The following is a 19,556-nucleotide window of genomic DNA, read 5'->3' as shown; positions in this document are numbered from 1 at the left end:
TGAGTACTGCTATGTTGTTGTGTTTGAGAGTTGATATCACTAAGATTCTTCTCCTGATTTGGTTGTTCTGCTATTTTAAATAGCATCAGTGACTCCCAGGGGAGAGGATGGACTTCGTTCTCCCTGTTAATAATTGCCACTAATAAGTACCAAGTGTCAACCAGCAGCTAGATTGGAGGATACTCTGCCCTCCTGCAGACTGTGATATTCCCCAGAGATGCCCACTAAACACCACTAAAACACCACTGCCCACTAAAGTAGAAATATCATTCATTGCTGAAAAGAGCAAGTTCCAGCTGTCCTGGGCTTCCCTACATAGATGCAGAGCAGCTGGACCAAGAGCAGAGTGGGCTCCTAGCAGTGAGCCCGTTGCAGATATTGGGAAGTCACCAAGGTCCAACTGGGTGCTGTGGCTTCACAGCCAGAAGAGAGCACAGAGCTGTGCACTGCACTGGGTAAACTGAAATAAGCTGGTCTGTAAGGAATGCATGACGATACAGCGAGTCAGATTAGTTCCTAGAAAGAAAACCAGGGCAAAAATCTATTTTTTAATTTCTCCTTAATTGGGCAGAATTGCACTGCAGAAAGCAATGATGCCAGTTCTGGGCTCTTCTGGTGTCTCCACAAGAAATCGGAGTGAACAAAGGCAAGCTTCCCTCTCCCCTGCCTCTCTGCAGAGCCTCAGCATTGCTCCCCTGCTGCTGGAAATAAAAACACCACCTGCGGGAGCTGAGCTGCCTGGAGACACCATCGACTCCGCTTGATTTGTTTGCTGGCTCGCAGGCGATCTGGCAGAGCCCGTCCACCTGCCAGACCTCGGGGGCTGATTGTGCCGTGCCAGCAGTGCCTTGAGAGCTGCCAGCACCCCCTCCCCTGCTGCTGGCCCAGCAGAGCAGCCCCTGGGGTGGATGTGCCGCCGCCTCCCACCGCCCACGCTGCTGAGGCTCTCCCACGCCGCCAGAAGTGGGACCTACCTTAAACTCCCTGCCGGCCAGCTCAGGGCTGGGCACTGCTTGTCTGGTGAACGTGGAAATTAAAAGAACACTTCCTACCAGCCCCCTCTGCAGCTCCCCCATCTCCAGGGGATAACATCACTCTGGGAGCTGCCACTCCTGCTGGCAGGGAATGACCAGGGACAGGTGTGTTTGCCTCTGAGCACGTGTCTGTGCATGTGTTTGCTTTCTTTGCTCCAAAATCAAGTGCCAAATGTGACAGCTCCAGCTGGGTCTGTGGAAGTCCCTCAGGTTGCAAGTTGGAGCACCAAAAGAGCAAATGATTAATATAAATATTATTTTGCCTAATTTATTAACTGCTCTCATCTCCACAGGTGAAGCTGAAGGAGCAGCCTCACTTGTTTTGCAGCTGCTGCTGCAGCCCGGTTCTTCAGCAGCTTCTTCACAGTGAGGAGGTGTCTTGAGTGCTGTGGGATTTAACCTCACAGATGAGCAGACAGTTGATCTCCCATGGAGAAAAGGGAATAAAGATGGAGAATTCAGTGGTTTCATCAAATCAGATTGATATCTGCCTCAGCTCTTGGGCTCCTCTGCAGAAAACCATCACCTGAAAATCTCACCTGGGGACTATCTGAGCAAAACCTTGTTTGACAAGCAATGTGATAAGGAAATTGAAATATTTCAGGGTCTCTGAAAGGCAGAATGGGAAGTTTTGTAGCCTTCTGGCACAGACTGCAAAATATCACAAGCATTTGAAAGCAATATAAAATTCACCAAACTTCAGACCAGCTGAAAACACAAAAGCCTAATGTTTCTGACCAGTCTCTGATCAGACAGCCAGTAGATGTTGGCTCCAAAAGTAAGATTGACTCTAGGCAGCTTTGGGAAACCTGCCTTTCCTCTCTTGCCTCTCTGTCCCCCCAAACACACTTTGTCTCATCTCTCTTGACTCTCTGTGTTCCCCAGGGCAGAGGTGCTCTCTTACCCATCCTAATACAGCCTCCAAAACCGCACTGATTGCAGTTTCTTGCTACTACTTACTGAAAACAAGTCGGAGAAAACAGGGTTGGAAGAGACCTTGAGAGGTCACCAGGTCCATCTGCCTGTTCCAGCAGTCAGATATGGATCTAATCTGTGCTGGACTTCTGCCACCTCCTGCTCTGGCAGCTTGATGAAGGCTACACTATTTTCCTCAATAAACTGTTCCATGGCTGCACTGTCATCTTTACCATGAGTAAGCTTTCCCTAGTACCCAAGCAAAATTTCTGTATTGATAATTTAAGCCCCTCCCATTTTGTCTTTCTCTCCAAGGACATAGAGAGCATACCCTTTTCCTAGCTTGCAATATTTATCCTATTTGAAAACTGGTACAAAACTGCTATTTCTTTTGTAGACTAAATGATCCCAGAGATCTCCCTCACATGTATCAGTGCCAAAAGCAGCAAGGTCTTGACAATAATTTTAGTCTCACTAAAGGGAACTTTTGAATACAAGCAGACAGTGAATTTTCCAGCAGTGGAATACCCAACCTGGCAAGCAGAAGTGATGAGACATATACCTTCTGCATATTTGCTGGTGCCCACCGCTGTCTGTCTCCACATTAGCCTGAAACCCAAAGTGAAACTCAGCCCCTCAGACCTCACAGAAAGTTTGCACAGATGTATGCAAATCTGCTGGCTTTGTGCTGTGTTGCTTAGTGGCAGCTGGATGTGGGCATGACGTCTGGCTAGGAAAGGTGAGGAAACAGCAGCCACATTGCACCTGGACAGGGAGAGACTATCTGCCCCAAGCAGTGGTTGGCAGGGATGAGGTGGGATGGACTGGGATACAGGAAGGTCTGAAGGGCAAGGAAGCAGCAACATGAGGAGGAACATAAAACAGGAAAGCCAAGAGCTGCAGATGTCTGCGCAGGCCATCAGACTGTGAAGGAAAGTGAGCGCTGCTCTTGTCGTCTAACAGCTGTGGTGCTCGGCTGAGCAAAGGGCCCCGTTTCATTTCTTCCTCTGGTGCATGTGCTGCCTTTTTACTCCTGCTCTGGAGATGGAACCAAGGTGCAGCATGCCAAGGACTATGACAATTCTCTGTGACTTCCCTCTCCTACCTTCCTTGACAGCTCAGACTCAGCGCCTGGTAAAGGCTTGGGAGAAAACAGGAATAAAGCAAAACAATCCTGCTGCCAAGTCAGGGGAAATGAAGCCAAAGACTGATGTAACATTCAAAGAGTACATAAATGACACCATAAAAATGCCCTTCTGTACCTTATCTGAAGATGCAGAAGCTGCAGGACATTGTCTGGAATTTGAGGAAAACATTTTTAAGCAAGACTGGCAGTGACTAATAGCATATTAATTCACAATTAGAGATGGGTATCAGACTTAGTGAACAGCAAGCTTTGAAAGGGCCAGGTAATGGCCTGGACACCAACTGCATCCAAAGGGATCTTGGGTCTCAGGACACATAGCAAACTACCTATGGGAATGTTTCTCTGCCATGTAAATGGTTTCAAACCAGTGTTAGGAACTGGCCAACAACAAATAAAATACAAATGTTCTGAGTTAATGTGCAAGGCACACTCCTTTTTCGTGGCATTTACTCTCCTTTTTACCCTGAATACACCAGGGTGAGTCCTGAGATACCCTTAGTGTATTCACCACAACTTTCAATAGAAAGTCCTTTTACTGTCTGTGTTTTGTAGTTCTTATCTAAGCCTTATATCTAACACAGCTGGAACAAAACTGCCCTGTGAAAATCATGTGCTAAGCAGAAGTCCAAGCATCCAGTTTCTTTCAGAGCCATAACCACTTCTGACCTTTTCTCCATGTGACTAGGTTGCTCTGGGCTCTCAGGTTAAAAACCCTGTACCAGCAGAGAAACTCCAGACAGAAGACTGTTTGTTTTCACTTTCCTCTAAATGTCCTGTCAAGCAATTTGCTACTATTAAAAATCCAGGCAAACAAGATAGTTGCACACACAAAAATCCTGTTTGTGCTGTTGGGCTTCTTTACCTTAAATATCGCTGGGTGGAGGAGCCCTGGCCAATAACACAATGGAGTCCTCTGCTTATCTGCACCATGGCCTTGGCATCTGCAGAGGCAATAAGCCATTTTCCTTGAGATATTTGACCAGACACAGATTTTAGGGGTATAAAACTGAGCAAGCAGTCAAAAACATCACTTGTGCTTCTCTTGCAGTCAATGTAAAGAGGGAGGGACTCTACGAAGGGGGTGCATCCCATCTTTCCTGGGTACCTTTTTAGGGATGGTGGTGACTCCCATCTTAGCGACATTTTTTGATCTGGCTGCTCCTGCTGTGGCAGGGAGACTTTCCATCTCTCGTTGGCTGAAGGATGATGGAACCATGCTCTTTCACTGCAAATTCTCATCTCGCTCACTCCATTTGAAACCTGGAAGCTCTCCATGAAAATTAAATAAGGCTCAATTTCATAAGGCTCTTCCAGCTACTCAACACAAACCCTCCTTCAACTGGCTAGTGGAGATGGGTTTACAGCAGCCTGGTAAAGTGATGCATACTAATGTGGCTTTGACTGAGTGGACCAAATTATTATTTTTTTTTCCATAATAAAATAAAGTTTTCCCTTAGGAAGCTCATTCTCCTGGTGTCTCAAGAAGCTTGGATATGAGCATGTCTTGGCTTTGAAATCACTCAGTGACTCAGCTCCTCAACAGAGACCAGTAGAGAGGGAGAGGTTTGGGTGGGTTTTTGTTAGGTGGGGTTGTTCTTTGGTTGGTTGGTTTGGGGTTTGTTTCTTGTTTCTCTGTTCTCCACTTGCATTCTATACTTTGACTCTATCCCAGCAAGGGGAAAGCCAGGCAGAGGTGGCTGAATTTTCAACTCTCTCTGGGTCCTCCAGAGAAGCTCAAATCCCAAAGCCACACAAACAGACCAACAGTGTGAGAATGGAAATCCTGTTCAGGTCCCAGTGAGGCTCATTCTGCAGTGTTCTCTCTGCTAGATCTTAGCAGGGTTTGTCACAATCGTCAGATTTTTGTCTTTTAACAAACATGACGTATCTTGGCTCCATTTCCTCCCTTGCTTATCACTATTTTGTTAGCTTGAAGATAACTTCCAGGAGACCTGCTCTCACCTTAAAGTCTGATCAAAGCAAATTCCTGGGGCTTTTTGAAAGAAATTATAGGGGAAGAGGGTGGGTGTCTTTCTGTCTGGTAACAGTTTATTTTAATCTGCCTGTTTTCTCCTTTTGTAATCCATAAGCACTTGTGTGTTTAGAAGGCTTGCCAGTTATGATAGGTTTCCTTGACATTACTGTAACAGGCAAGGCTAAACACAGCTGTCTGGTGCCTGGAATCCTTAGGAGTCCTGCAGGACCTGAGTCGGAAAAAATAAACTGATCTTTAGACATACTCAAGCTAAAGGGCTTTTTCAGCCAACTCCTTTGTAAATAGTAAAAAATTCTAAGTAGATATGGTGGGAAAAATTTGTGTCTGGGGTCACTTCAGTAGCTGTTCTGGCACTCTGCTCAGAATTCATTTGCTGCAGTTCATCCTCTACAAAAATCCTTGTGCTAGGAACAGGCAGTACATAAATCAGAAACCAAGGCTCAACTTTGCAACTTTTATGTTCATGGAAATGAATAGAGAAGAACTACTAATAGAGAAGGCATGCATCTAAATGTCAATATAATACTGCATTTGATGAGTTTTCATTAACTGCCAGAGCTGAAACAAACATTTTGGGATAATATGTGCCAAAACACTTTGAAATATTCTGAGAGCATATGAAGATGCATGCTGTGAAAAGGAGATAGATGCCATCCTGCATCATCTTTGATTTTCAGTCTAGATTTTGATTGTTCATCCAAATTTTAGAGTAGACTGATAGGCTTCTGAGTCATAGTCTGGAAGGACAAACCAGACATTGATTATTATCCCAGAATAACCCAAATGGAAAGTGTGTCCAAACCTCCAGCAAACCATAATGCCCTACTTCTCCCCATGTGTAGTTTGTGGTGGGTTGCTATTATTTGTACCCAACTTCCAAGCTTAATTTGCAGTGCAGAAGGAGAGACTTTCCCTCAGATGGATATTCAAAAGAGGAGCTGAATTCAGAGACTCTACATTTGTACCTATCTTACTGCACCTGAGCACAATTCCAAACTCCTCATCTGGAGCCATGCAGCAGACATGTCCTAGTCCAGGTGCTCACTGAGCTTTTCTGTCACACAGCTTTCCACAGAGAGGCAACCCAAACCAGGTGGTGAGAACAGTCTGCTCTGAGCAGGTCCCCAGGGAGAGAGGTGGCTGGTTCAAATTGAATCCCATGCACGAGTGGACAAGACTGGCCTCAGCGCTGGTCTCTGGAACAGCCTCTCCTCCTTCTCCCATAGGGAAGGGCATCCTGAGGACACTGTGCTCCAATGTGCTAATGGCAGGTGATGCAAATACTCCCTCTGTGCATCCCCTTGGCACAAATGCAATTGGCCATCTGAAACCCTGCAAGGGGCCTGGGATGCAATGTGTGACTTAAACCCTGCATGAATACGGGGAGGACAGCTGCAGAAAAGCATTGCAACACAATGACAAATCAGGGAATGAACTCAGAGGATTAAAGAAGGGCAAATAATGAATTGGAAAAGCTTTTGGAATTTTCCCAAGCACCACACTTTTGTTTCATTTTCAAATGTACCACATCATAGGAAAGAGGCATGGGTCTCTAATATTTCTCCTGGAGAAACTGGAATTTAATGTTATTTTTAGGAATAGTATGTGCAGGTGTTCACCAGATATTAACAAATGTTTAATTGCATGAGAGGTAATTTCTTTTGCAAACACTTTAACTTCTGATTTATACAGCAGCTCTCCTGTTGCCTCTCTACCTTTAAAAAAATGAATATGTCAGTAATGCCAAAACCATACTGTGCACAACTTATACAAGTGAACATTCTTCCAAAATAGCAACACCTGTTGTACGTGTGCTTCTCCCAAAAGCCCCTAGATGACCTGGGGGAGTCCTCAGCAGGGAGTAGATATGTAATCATGAGGTTAAGTGTTGAGTGCAGGTATTAATTTGTAAATCAGTAAATACTCAAAGCAATAATCATAGTAAAAACTAGGAGAAATCTGCAAGATGAATTATGTTCCCAACACCAGCCAGTGAGTCACCCTGAACATCACAAAGAGAACTGGCTAAATGAATCAGAAACTGGTCTCTGTGTACAGCTTTCAGCAACCTCTCATAGTAAACAGCAGACCAGGTTGATGTCAGACCCATAATTGCACGAACTCCATGGACATTCACACACACGCTTCCTTCCCACAAATGGAAGTCACATTCATACTAAATATTGGGATTTTGGGAGGTTTTATACCTATCTTCAGTGCTACTGTGTTACCTTTTAGAGCCAGGTGAATTCAGCAGAAAATACCATGGCAATATTTTGAAGGGCCATACTGTGTTTCGAAAAAGCGTTTCTTCATTAAAAATGCATTAAAAACCACTGAAACCTGAGGTACGTATCAATATTATAGTAGGCACTTGAGGTTTACTTTCCTTAGATTGATCTCACTCCTGTGTAAAGTCTGCCTCAGTAAATGCCAGCTGTTTGGTTTTTGTTGTTTTCTTTGAAACTGCTGTGCCCACACTGAAAAAATCTGCTGAAGAATATCACAGTGAAAGCAACATTCTTCTGTAGGAACCGATCTGTCTCCTAGCATGTAGAAAAAAGAATCAAAGCTTGACATTTTTCTTCCATGTTCAAAGGCATGTCTTTAATCAATAAATTTATCTGATTCACTGCTATTTTGACACCACTGAAACAGTAGAGGAGTCGCACACTTTACATATGACTTGAATTTGTTCCTAAACATAAATATGAATAAGCAGAGCATCTGCAGCTACTCCGGATGCACTGAAATGACAAGGACTATCAATCCTCCTGCTTCAGGGTACATAATCCGATAACCAGCTGAGGTCAGGGAGAAATATCCCCCACTGGTATAATATTGACTAATTGGATTCATTATAAGCCTTTTATGTCTTTCTCTAAAAAATCTTACGTTAGCCACTAGATGGACCAGTGGCCTGTTCTGGCATGGCAATTCCTGCATATCTAATCCACAAAACAGTTGGCAATGGGTGTTGCTCCTGAATCAGCAGCACACCAGCTGGAAGGGACTCAGCCTGCATCCCCACAGTGGCATGGAGCACTCCAGATTAGTCAGGAGGTGGGAAAGAGGAGGAGGCTTTTTGCCATGGTGAGCACATTTATGGAATATCTGACTTACAGACATCTGATATATCTGATGGACAGCATCTGAAGTACACATCACCTGACCTGGAATCCAGACAAGGGCAAGAAAATAGAATAGAATAGAATAGAATAGAATAGAATAGAATAGAATAGAATAGAATAGAATAGAATAATGTAATGTAGCATAACAGAGCACAGCATAGCATTGAACACATCTGAAGATTGTATACAAGAACAAGAATCCTAGAACTGGAGGTGAGCCAGTGCTTGTCTGTGAAGCCCTAGCTAATCAGATGCCAACCTACTTCTTTACTTCCTCTGCAGAGAGGGAGAACAGATGGGGGGGGGCTGGAATGAAATACAAAATAAAAAGCAGGTGCCTATGGTCAACTTTACACAAAGGATGATAAAACCCCTCATTATATAACAGAAATCCAAAGTACGTTAATACTTCTTTAATGGCACTTCCCACAGAAGCAAAATCTGCATCTGCTTGTTAGCCACAAGGTGCTTGGGTGATTATCAGTGAAAGGGAGCAGAAGGCTGTATGTGATGCAATTAGGAAGGTTGCTCGGAGAGCAGTTTCACTGCTGAGATGAGGTCCATGCTATCAGAAACAAAGATTCTCCTAGGCTGTAAAAATTAGAAGACAGAGAGAGAGGTTTCTGTTATGCAGTTAGCTGAGTCATAGGTCAATGTATATTTTCCAACCAAGGCCATTCTTTCTAATATGTCACAGTTCAATGACACTTGAGACTCAAAATGGAGCAATCTTTTTTGTCTGGCTGCTTGCCAGGATAGCTGGAAACTTCTGGGCTGTGCACTGACAATGTTTTACTCAACTAAAAGCAACTGTGCTCTCTTTCTGTCCTCAGGAGGAGAGCAGGTTACAAAACAGCATCTTCATGTCCGTTTATGTGAGAAACACACTACTCAAAAAGGAAAAAAAAAATAGTACGCTTGGTTTCCCTTTACATTTATCATCACCAGTGAATGTATCACTTGGAATGAGTTTCCAGCTTCTCAAAGGAGCTCTCAGTAGATAAGCTTATCTCTCATGAATCACATACACAGGCTGCCCCATAACCAACAAGATAAACACTGCCACAGCCGTCTCTAAGGAACAGCCCTGATGACAGTTGTCTTGCCATTGCAATGCACAGCAATATTCAGGTAGCTGAGGTAGCCCCAGGAGGTTGGGGTTTTTCTAAAACACTGTGTATTCCTCATTTGACCTATTTACTCATATTTGTAAAAGTTTTAAGGAAATTCTTCTGGAAAAATGTGACTCTGTTCTTGTTTAGATTAAACTCTATTTCTTATCTGTCAGATGGTCAGCAGGTGAGGGTGGTTCACAAGCAGCTAACACCTCCCTCTTGAGCTGAGCATGTTATATATAAATAACTCCACCCCATGCTGGGTCTTCTGCATCTCTCATGGTCAAGAAAAAGAGCCAGAAAATCCAGCATCTCTGTCTCTTACCTGCAAAACCCCAAAGTGTCAAAAAGCAAATAGGACATCTACCTTTCCCTTCCTGTGGACTTTTCAGGGAATGTATGTGGTGATCTACAGCTCTTGATCACTTGGGAGAATTTTGGTATTCCAACTGTAGGAAGGTGAAGCATCCTCAATAAACTGGTTGGAGTAAACTGGCCTTTGTATATCTGGGACTCAGATCAACTTAGCAACACGTTGTGGAGAGAAGGGACAGCCACAGCACTCGTGCCCACACAGATCTATGAAGATGGACTACGAAGCAGCTACAATGGTTCAGACCATCAGCAGATGTGAAAGGGCTGCACAGCTGGTCTCTAACACTGCAGGAGATGCCCTGACCTGTGGCCTCAGGGCAAAGGAGGTGACACAGAGACAGTAGCAGGCATGTGGGTAATGTTGACAGGGATGAGTAATTACTGACTCACCACTTTTCATTGTTTTTCAGTTTGGTTTTGGCAGGGTGTTTGTCTGCCAGGTGGAGAGCATGGGAGATACGAATCCCACTTTTCTGCATGGGGACTGGGAATGAAGGTGCTGGCAAATTTAGTTTCACTCCTGAAGTCATCCCCCCAAACTGAAAGGGACCACCAAGAGAGAAACTCACAGTTGCCAAGGTGTCAAAGCTGACACTACTGCATTTTTCCCCATTTCTGATTCAAGGGGGGGATTTGATTTCAAAAAAACTTTAGTTCTCAGGCACAAGAAAGTGACATTTGAAGCTTTCTAAAAATAATTATGCAGTTAAAATGAATCTGGTACAATTTGTCTCTTAGCTCTGGAGGGCATGTAGAAGAGGGGGACGAAAGAAGAGGACAATGAATTTATAATCTGGCTTGTAGCAAGGTGTAAATTTACCACCCAGACTGCCACCCATTACACCACAGACAGGAAACCAGCTGGTGGAGGGTGCAGTGAGTTTGTTGTTCCTACTCACACAATGACTATGTGTGTTATTGATTTCACAGGCCTAACCATGACTGGTATATTTTTTAGATCTTGCCTGTTGCCTTTTTATGTTTTCAGATCAGCTATGCATTTCATCAGCCTCCTGCCCACCAGCAATCATAAAATATGAGCCTTTGTGGGAAAGCAGAGATGTAGAAAGAGTTTCTTATGAAACGGTGGCTGGGATTGTTCCAGACACCTCCAGCCAGCTGCTCTCCAGGCAGCAGCTTTGTGATACAAGAGACAGTAAACATCAGCTTCAGAAAGTCAGACAGTTGGGCCCTTTGGCTGCAGGCCCACTGAGCAAGTTCTCCTGACTACTGAGGCATGGCTTGGAAAATAAAAGGGCTCTTTAGTGCTGATATCTTTGGACGCCACTGTGCAATATAGCTGGAACCAGTCCAGAGTATTCCTACTTGCTTTGCATCTTAGGCTATAAAGCAGATCCAAACACATCAGTCCTTTCCTGGTGCTTGGTTTTCATTGAAGTATCTCCTGCTGTTAATCCTGCCCAGTGCAACCTTGGGCAATGCAATGTCACTGGTGCTGCATGGCCAGTGGAAACTAGAAATAGATTATATAACTGGTGGAGCGGCATTATCTCTTTTCCAGTGCACAATGCAGAAACTGTACTTCTTTGCATAAATTCTGCAGCTTGTGCTCTCCTCCTGACTGTCTGTAATGTCGGCTGTGTCAGATGAAGGCAGCACTGAAAGGCACTTTTTACAGATGAGGCAGGACTCTCTCATGTTCTTGAGGGCCTTACAGTCGAACTGTAGGAAAGGCATAGATGAAAACCAAAGGCTGATCAGCTCCTGTATGTGGGAAAAGTAAATAGGCTGGGACTCTCCAGCAGGGAAAAGAAAATTACATGGAATGTAAAATCCTGCAGCTTTCCAGATAGGTCAGAAAGTGTGTAATTGCTCACTGCAGGGAAGGAGCTGGGGACATTGAATTAAATGATCAGGCAGAACACTTCAAAGGAACTAAAAGGAACACTCTTTCACACAAAACATAATTCAGGAAGGCGAGTCACTGCCATAAATTTTTCACTGCCATAAATTCACCACCATAAACTTTTGGAATACCAAAAGTACAAGCAGGTCAATAAAAGAGATTGTGAGCATCGGGCCTTAAAAGGTAAGGTAGAGAATAGCTCCAGAAGTCCCTAATACATGGATTTTATTAGAGGTGAGGTAGGTCCCCTTTCCCTGACCTCTTTCTTTTATTCTTTTTCAGTAGCTGCTACCAATAACTGTTAAAGACATGATAGTGTCTTGATGGGCTTTTGATTTGACTCAGTGCAGACACTCTTAGGAGGTTTAATGGACCAGCTCCTCTTTGGAACAATTCCAACGTCTTCAATGAATATCAAGCAGAAATGATTTCCTACATGTCTGACAATTCCTGCTTTGTTTCCATTTCAGCATTTCCTAAGGCTTAAAAGCAGCTCTTAGCCTCTGAACTTTTCCTTTGAGTTCATGTCTTGGTTCTCTCAGTTATGCTCAACATTACATTAAGACAAGCATAAAAAAAGAGAAAATACAGTACTGTTTTATTAAATTGTCACAACAAATAGTGCCAAATGAGGGGCTGAAACTCACATATGTCCTGGTGATTGGATAAGATGTACTACATTAGTGCCACTCTGGACCTGAGCAATTTGAAGTACTCATCAAGAGGGGGCAGGTAAGTGGTAAAGGGCAGATCCTTGATGCAGATATGGGAAATCTCTTGAAGCACTGGTACAAGGTCTGGATATGGCTGAGTGACCACAGCCAGCTGGGTGAGGTCCCAGCTCCCTGAGGCAGCTCCCTCAGCCCCTGGCTGTTTCTGTAGAAGAGGGAAGATCTGGTGTGTACATGTGTGGGGTGTGTGTGTACTTATATACACAATCTCCTAATTAATATCATGGTTCTGTTTTGGTACATTGCAGAACACAGGCAGTGTTTCAAACCATAAAAAGGTGCAGACAAATGGTACAGACTGTTGTGGAACTAATTGATTCAAACAGTTTTGGTGTAGCCATAGGATGACTCCATTTTAAGATAGCACTAAAAGAAATTAAAGATTTATACTAATTTTTTTTGCTTTTTAATTTTATTTCTTTGCTCTTCTTTTAATTTCAGGGCTTCAGAATATATTCACCACCTCCTGGGACCCTTTTGTGGGTTGTCAGTTCTGCAATTTGTCTAGGTTACAAATCAGTTTGCTTTGCAGGTTTGTAGCTTGAACCAGAACTGCCAGTGGGAAACGCAAATGAATGAAATGAAAGAGACCCTCCAGGCACCACATGAATTTATAGCACAGATTGCCAGTGCCACCTAGAAAACAGAATGAGATCAAACACTAATTCATCTATGTCTGCAGGATGCTCTAGAATCCAGCATGGCCAAAAATGGACACATCAGCCTTTTTTTAAATATGAGTTACAGTTCTCATAAATCAGCAAAACAGAAGGATACAGACTGGCCCTCTCAAGGCATTGTGAGACTCATATATATATATGCTCGCATATATTTACTGCATATATGTTTCTGTAGGCAGGGTTTTTCCTTAATGCAAATTGCTTTAAAATGGTCTCAGCCTACATTTATCAACATATATTCCTGTGCAATGTAATTTTGTGTGTGAGACCCATCGGTGACCTCCCCTTGCAAACCAAGATGCAATGAATGTGGTGAAAGCTGTACACTTTTCTATGATCCCAGTCAGTAGATTTATGATTTAATAATCAGAAAAAAAATCAGTTAAAGAAAACCCTCCAGTTCTGTCAACCTGCTAAGAGCACCTGATTGCTCCAGAGCTCAGTAAGAAGTCGCAGTTTAATAAACTCCACCTGGCGTTGCCTCACCGATGCTGCTTTGAACATCTCTATTGCCCAGGAAGTCTGAGGTTGGTTTTATTGTTCTGAGCCTTTTGATTATGCTCAAGCTGTAATGAGGGATTGCACATTCCAATTTGTGGTGACCCTGTCTTGTGAAAGGGCCTTGCTGTGAGTAAAAATAGAAATGAGGCTTGTGACCCTGTTTTAAATCATTTATTGTCACTACAGCGTATACTCTTGATTTTGCAAAGCTTCTCTACTTGCACACTTAAACCAATGAGACCATTTGTTTTATCCAAAGAGAACCATGTATTTTAATCTATATCTATAAATAGGAGCTTGGCTCAATGAAGTTGTAAAGCAAAATGCGATAACTGAGGTTTCACAGCAAGCCAGAATGAAGGTGTGACACAGTCCTAAACAATATGCAAATGGTGACATACATCACAGCTAATGTCATAGGAGGAAAGGAACATTTCTGGCACAGGGAAAAGATTGACACTGACAGCTAGTGTGGGGAAAATACAAAAATCATAAATCACACCAACAACACACACAAAAGTTGAAGCTGTCGCCATGCTAAGATCTCTAGAAAATAAAATACAAAACTCTCTGTCTGTCTAGCCAACATCTGAAAACTAAGCAAATGTGTGAAACCAAAGAGGAGTATAAAGTCACTCCAATTGCTCCCAGATGCCCCAATCAGGGAAGGGGGAGAAATTAAATCAGCAATTAAATTAAATTAAAATTAAATTGAGAGGGAATCCAGTACATCCAAAGCAGAGCAGGACATAAGCGAATTGAAGCCCACATTAGTGCTACTGAAAAATGGACAGTATTTTTCTAAGGAGAATATGATCTGAGTACAAGTAAAATGAGTTCTCTGTTAGATTTGATTTAAGAGAAAGAAAAAAGTTCATGGACAGACCACAGGAACAAAAACCCTGATTTAATTTTAACAAACTACAGTGAATGATGCAGAGAGAACAGAGAGAGGGAGAGCTAAGTGGATGAGAGGTTAGTGTAGATTCCACAAAAAAAGAGCCTTTTCAATAATTTCATTACACCTAACACAGCACCTGTCACTGGTTGAACTATTTGTTTTCTCCTCTTTGTGAGCTTCATATTTTTTCTTGGATGATATTAAGTTTTGTGTATACAGATGTTACAGGACTTGAAGAAAATTAGGAGAAATATGTCAGAAGTCATCATTTGGTTCTTCAGCCAAAAGTATCCAAGAAGTGCTGGATATCCTATTTCTTCAAATGTTTACTACCCCAGACACAGAACAGACAGCTGTGTGTGAGCTTGTCCTGGCAAAGGAATGGAGAGGGTGGCCTCATCTACTCTTTCAGTCTCTGAGCTTTGATGATTCATATTTTGCAAGAGCTGCTTTGCTTATAAATCAGAGCAGGTCTAGCAAGTGAAACCAGTTAGCCTTAAACAATTAATGCATGCTTCCTAACAAAAGGCAGAGCTTGAACCCAAAGAGCAAACCCCTCTTGCTGTGGAATGCTTTCTAGAGTTTAATTTCACATGTAGAACCAGTAGCACTCACAGCAGGAAGGCAGAATTAGTCATGTGGGGATATTGGGAACTGGGATGAGAAAGCCTTGCAAAAGTACTCCTAACATAAATTGCTTATCACTCTGTACTGTTCTTCAAACAGAGATGATTTTGACACTGTATGCTGTTTCAAGGAAAGAGGAAAGCCAGGAGGGTGCTAGACTGAAGGCTAATCCCACCAGCACTCTTACCATCCTGAACGGCAGCACAGTTGTTTCTCATGCAATGCCGTAAGAGAAGATAAAATCAAGAAAATAAAAGATTTAGAAAGTGGGACTGCTGATTTGTTGCCTTGTATGGACTGATTTATTTCAGAAAGGATGAAAGAAAAAAACATTTTTCTGGCTTGACAGAGTCCCTGCCTGTTTTCAGAGTCCTTTACACTATTTTATATGATAAAGTACAAGGCAAAGGATGTTCAAATATCCTGGCAGTTACAGAAACTAAGGAAGCCTCCATCCAGTTTATCTCCAGCTTGGTACTCCCTTCTCCCTTATCATTTATATCACTGCCAGTTCAACTGAGATAAAGGGAGCCTCCTTCTGAGGAAGAAGGGATTTTGCCCATCTCAGGGCAAAAGTACACATCCTGAAATCAGCTTGCACTGGCCATTTCACAGGGGCTTTTACTCCTGAGAACCACCTTCCCAAGTGACTCCAGTTCACCAACCTTGTAGGGAAAAAAACTTGATATTCTTCCCACCACATCCCTCTGTATTGGATGGTTGAAATTATGCCTTTGGGAAAAAGTAGAAGAGTTAGGCTTAGGAAATAGGTACAAGGGTCAATTCCAACTGTTTTTGGTTTTGGTTTTTTTGTGCATGTTCCTACCAATGGATTTTGTCATATCCTTTTTTTTCTCCATTTTTTTTTTCTATTTGAGAGTGGATGGAAATGTAGACATCAGTATGCTTTCTAAAAAGTGCCTCTTTTAAACAAGGTTCTAGGTACCAAATGCTGATTCACCAAAGTCCAACCTTCCTCTCCTGTGCTATCTCAGCACAGATCCTGATACACCACATACCATATACCGTATACCATAGTATCAGATTGGCTTCTTCAAGGAAAGAGAAAGTGATTTTCTTACTGATGTGATAGGTAACTCACCCTGTTGTGAATCAGTGAAATCAGGGCAATCCAATCTCTACCAGCAAAGCTTATCCTGCTCCTTCGATAAGGTGTTCTCCATGTCTGCCCTTGCTACATCCTGTGAAGCAATTATGCTTGGCCAAAATCTTCCCTGATTCAAAGTAAAAAGCATATTGCCAAACAATGGGAAACATGGAGGTGTTTCATTAAGGTGGAGGTCAGCCATTTCACTTTGTATATATGAACGTAGTCCACTGTTTTGTTCCTCTGGCAGGGAGCACAGACAGCTGCAAGAGCATTGCAAAAACTCAAGGGGCCTTTTCTTCTCCTCTTAACCCCTGTGGCAGTCATCCTCCCCAGGACAAAATGGGGTAAAGACATTCCCCCCGCGATCCATGTGCTGGGATGGGTGGCTCCCTCCATGGGGACCTGAGAACTGAGGCCAGCAGAAAACCCTTGGCAAATGTGTTCAAACAGACACTCTCCTGGCCCTGAGATATACAAACAACCAAGATTTCTACGACATTTGGCTTATTCATTTAGTTTGAGTATTTCAAAATGGGTGCCATGAACCTGTTTGCCTTGATGCCCTTTCCACTGTGGCACGGGGGCAGTAGCCTAGTGGTATTTCCCTTTGCTTTTGCCTGTCCACAGCAAGTTCCTGAGGAACTGAGCAAAACAATAGTTTTGCCTGGCTGGCTTGGGGCTGTGCAAGTCACTTGCTTGGGGAATGTGACTGTCACATGTGGGGACTTTCTGCTTTCACAGATCACAGACAAGGAAGAAGAGCAGATCACTGGTACAGTGCTTCATGGCAGCCTTGGGAATCCAGAGATGGAGAAATAAAGGGATATGGTTCTCTAATTCAGAGCAGATTGAAAAAAACAATGTTGGAAAATAGGTCTGTATTTATAGACATACTACAGGACACAAAGATCACTTCATTCAGCAGCTGGAGACACAGGAACATCCATATCCTAGATTTAGGTTTGCTAATTCTGCTTTTAGTATGGGATTTAGCCTATTAACTTCTGGCATACATATATGAGCCAATGAGATTCTGCTTCCTAAATTATAGTCAATGGAAGGAAAGAGTCAGTTCCAAGCCATTGTTCACCCTATCTACTGTAAAAGGCTTCTGCAGTACAAATTGCACTTGTACTGTCTTTCACCTGCAGTAATTGTTCTCTCAAGGTTCTCTCAATCTTCACAAAGTAAAGCATATAACAGACCCATAGTGAACCTCCAATAAATGCAATCTGCTAGAAGTGTCTCAGTAAAGGTAATTTTTTACTTCATTAGACAGCTTCTTTCACTGAGCAAAACTTTCTATATTATCCCTTGAACATCACCTGTCCCGCACCACAAAGTAGCACTAAAGGAGCCTGCTGCCAGGGTCATGTGTCTATAAATGAGACATTTATATTCGGTTATCCTGCCCAAACCCCCATCTGCATTGCTATCACTGTCCAGAAGCACTGCAGGGGCAGTGAACTCTGCCTATCAAAGTGCCTAAATGTGCTTGTCCATCAGCCTGGCACCCTGACCCACCTCAAAGTCTGACTTGTTATATACCTTAATTTCAGAAAGCTGAGAAGGCATCACAGCCCATCTCTTCCCAATAGCACAAGATGATGAGGAGCTCCAAATGCTCCTGAGGATCACATGCACCCTTAGGAGGGCTCCTTTGGGGAGGGAACAATGGGGACACTGCACAGTGCCTGTACAACCTGCCTTTCCTACTCCAGCTGCCAGGAGATCAGAAGATCCCGTGAGTAGCGATACCGACGTGGCACATCCTGGGGTGGCAGAGACAACACCACTCTGCATTGTAAATGCATTTAGCAAAGATGGATAGTGAGGGAGCCAGGTGGGACCTTCGTGCTAAAACACACAGGACCTGGCAGGTCTGAGGACTGCAGCTGATGGTTTCAGGGAGGAGCTGTGTTTAACAATTCTGAGCTGGAAGGACAGGTTAGTCATGCACATGGCCTAAAGCAAGGAAAGCAAAGAAATGAAAGCTGGGGAATCCCAAAGAGATGAGAGGTACAGCTACACACACCCCAGTAAAGAAAACCCCAAACTTCATTTTGGGAAAGGCAGCTTGTTCTGGTGTAAGAAGAAGCACGCAACCTTGAGTGCTTGTCCAAGCGAGCATCCGCGGACGGTGTATTTACATTCGTCCCCATATTAACAGTGGACACGGTTTTTCTTCTGCTTAACCAGGTGAGCAGCTACTTACATCTGATACAAACTGTTGCAGGCGTGAGCTTTGCCATGGCAAACAGCCTTTGCTCTTTTATTTGTGCGTGTGTGTACAAGGCACATCCCACAGATTTTTGTCCTGAAAGGTTAGAGGTGGTGGCTCACAAATTGAGCAGATTGAAATAGTACCTATTATTAATTTTCTTACTGTATGGAAAGCTTGAAGGTTACTGGCAATCTGCTGGTCCTAACCTTTGGAAACCACTCCTCTAGGAGTCCTCTCTAGGCAATCAGGGGAGAAGTTATCATTTGTGCAAGAGAACAAGCACCAACAGAATTATCACCTAAGTGATCTAAAATGAGGTGAGTTCAACTAAGTCAAAGCTGAGCTCTGTCTCTAACCCATGCCTAGTCATGTAAATTAATCTTAACTTCATTACATATGTACAGATGAGGGGGTGGCACTGTCACCCGTGGTACTCTTCTGGGTGCTTTCTCTTACTCATAACTGCACACAAGACTGAGAGCAAGAAATTGCTGATTGTGCCTTGGAGTAACCGAGGCACACTCTGAGACAAGGTAGTAAGTACTAGGCAGCTCAAACAAAATAATACGTTGCTTAGAAAAAACTTACTTGTCAACCTATATCCCTACGTTGTAGCAAAGTTTTGGTTTCTGCATGCCAGTGTAGACAAACAAGAGGAGATTGAAAGTTTGGGCTGGATCTGTAGTAAAGATCTGTCCTACTCATGCAAAAATGTTATCCAAATCACAGAGGACCAGGAAAACCAACTACAGGCTCCCCAAACTTCTGTATGAAGCAATCACAGTTGCACAACTCATAATTGAATTTACTGCACTTAACTCTCTGTTCTTTATTACAGTGTTGACTAATGAAGTCTTACTTTAGAATAAAACCCCGCTTCTGGTAACATTGTGGTGCTAATATAATTATTCATTGTCTGTATGTTGTGTTTGTGCCAGTGCTGAAGAGCAGATGTTACGAGTGAAATCTAAAGAGTTTATTATAAGCAAAAATAATTAGCTTCCTGTTCTGTAGGAACAAGTCTGTTGTCCACCAGACTAATTAGAGCTTCAGTCAGTCTTGTGTCATGTTGCAACCAAATCTCTGAAATGTTATTTTTTAAGGTTCAGAGATTTGACAGTGAGGCAACTCATCTGGATATCATATGAAAAGCCTGACTATTTTAATTTATGTCTATATCACCTTATTCACTGAAGTCATT

At 43.1% G+C, this 19,556-nt stretch overlaps 1 long non-coding RNA gene across 1 annotated transcript; it reads left to right on the top strand.

Annotated features, from left to right (window-relative positions):
• The first annotated feature begins 736 nt into the window (after positions 1 to 736).
• Positions 737 to 2,564, top strand: LOC147654176 (uncharacterized). The gene is made up of 2 exons (XR_015285477.1): positions 737 to 1,139; positions 1,328 to 2,564. It is a non-coding gene; the product is annotated as an uncharacterized LOC147654176 (long non-coding RNA).
• Positions 2,565 to 19,556: the final 16,992 nt, after the last annotated feature.

This window comes from Cyanistes caeruleus, chromosome 3 (assembly GCF_971803275.1).
Source record: "Cyanistes caeruleus chromosome 3, bCyaCae1.hap1.1, whole genome shotgun sequence".
Classification (NCBI taxonomy): Eukaryota; Metazoa; Chordata; class Aves; order Passeriformes; family Paridae; genus Cyanistes; species Cyanistes caeruleus.
The sequence above is the reverse complement of the archived record's forward strand: the minus strand, read 5'-3'. Positions and strand labels throughout refer to the sequence as shown.